This window comes from Gastrolobium bilobum, unplaced genomic scaffold (genome assembly GCF_033153095.1).
Source record: "Gastrolobium bilobum isolate Gb01-03AN ecotype WA unplaced genomic scaffold, APGP_CSIRO_Gbil_v1 utg30084, whole genome shotgun sequence".
Taxonomy (NCBI): domain Eukaryota; kingdom Viridiplantae; phylum Streptophyta; class Magnoliopsida; order Fabales; family Fabaceae; genus Gastrolobium; species Gastrolobium bilobum.
The window spans coordinates 7,093-9,355 of NW_026898071.1; positions in this window are offsets into that span (position 1 = coordinate 7,093).

The window sequence follows — 2,263 nt, forward strand, 5'->3', positions numbered from 1 at the left end:
CTAGATTGCAACCAGAACTTAGAAGCTTATATTAGCTTCATGCTCCCACAACTCTCCATCAGGAAATGAGCAAGATTTGGCCTACGTTTGCATGCAAGAAATTATAAAATAAGATTATAAGAAATTAGAACAACAAAAATTTTAGGCTTACTTGTTCAAAACATTATTCTTGATTTTTTGAAAGACAATCTTTCATCTTGCTTGCTCCGATATTCCAGCAAGGTTTGAAAGATCACATTATCTTCCTCTACAGTAATTCACCCATTTCCTATTCACAACTATCGAGGGGCAAGTCTTCACAACAATTATGAATGCAGAGGGGACCTAAGCAAACTTATTAACCACAGTCCCCTTCCCATCATGGACCTATGGGTTGGGCCTATGGATTAGGCCTACACTAATACTCTCACTAATCAGTGTTTAAGGGTGTTCGCGGTCTGGATTGAATCGATTTTGGAAGGAAGAATATTTGATCCAATCTTTTCGGTTTGATAATATAATCATCCATTCGGTTTGAATTTTTGTCCAATCCAATCCAATTTTTTTGCTTTGGATTGGAATGGTTTTCGATTTTTTGAAAAGTCTAAAATTTGTTTGATAATTATTGTGCAAATAACATATCTTTTGTATGTATTAACTTTATCAGGAAACGATAATCTAATTTTTTTTTTTGGGAAATAAGATATGAAGCTCTACATACACGCAATTTTACTGATGGAATATGGCTAGGTTTTTCTTGGGTTTAGTTGATGGGTTAATGGGTCTTGGATTTATAATTTTTTGGGCTATGATTGGGGAAATGCCTTAGTAGGCAGAGGAAAATTAATATATTGGATCGATTTTCACCAACCGATTCAAAAACTGATCCAGTCCAATTATAATTTGCAGTTTTTTTTTCGGTTTTCAATTTTTTGGTTATCGATTTTTCAATTTGGTCATCGCGATTTGAATCGGTTGATGAACACACCTATCAGTGTTACAGATATTGAAGCCCAAATAAAAGGACCACTTAATTAAACGGGCTTCATATTATACCCCATATGGATCATGACCTAGCCTATTTTTTATTAAAACAATAAAAATACTTTTGATTTAAGCCCATAATAATTACAAAAAAATTTAACATTCTCCCACTTGAACAAAATCAATCGTACGATTTTAATTAAAATAAATAAATTATTTGAAAACAACTCTCGATCTAAGGACTAATTTTTGTAATGTGGCCACAATTTTAAGAAAACATATGTACAATATGCGATATCTTATATGACTTGATCCAACTAAAGTTAAATAACAATGAATCAGACGATGATTACATCCTTTATTGATATAGAACCTTCCACGGTCACAAATGTTATTTGACTTCGTCAAGTAATCATTAGTGTGGAGTGTAGCAAGAAAATAACATACCAATGTGATCCAACAACAGCTAAACTGTTATTTTCTTTATCAGTCTTCAAATTTCTTGCAAATGCCTTATAGACAAAGAAGTTTAATGGTTTACCAAAAAAGCATCATAAAATCAAATATTATGTCGACCACGAGCCCATTAGTCCTAACAACACCAAGTTTCATGGTACCATTATGTCCCAACTCTCATATAGTGTCAACCATAGACATGATGATTCTGACGACACTGAGTTCCAAAATATGACTATCATGCCTTAAACTCCAATATAGTGTCAACCACAAGCATGGTGGTCCTGGCAACACTATGTTCTAAAATCTCATTATCATACCTCAAACTCCACTATAGTGTAAACCACAGGCATGGTGGTCATGACTATACTGAGTTCCAATATTTCACAATTGATAAACATAAATACATATATGCAATATATACAATAACAAAACTTAATGCATTATCAATAGCTCGAAATGAAATCTGTATATCAACCAAACACGAATTATATCCAAAATAAAAATTTCAACATGATAAGCAAATAATTAACAAAGAACTACAACTCTCATTAACTAAGTTCATAAAAACAACTCACAATGCCTATGTTGATATGCATTTTAAATATCAAGGCGTAAGTCCTTTAGTTAGAAGGTGAGTCAATATGCTCGATAATTATGTCATTCACATACAATACAACAAAAAAGGAACTTTCTCCCACTTACCTAAAGGTAAATATAAAAGTAAAAATTATTTTCATCGCAACTCTAGAAAGTCATTACCTCATCAAATCATCATTAAAATAAAATCATATTCATTTTGAGAGTCTAACATTAAATTCATTTTTTGATCAACAAAAATAAA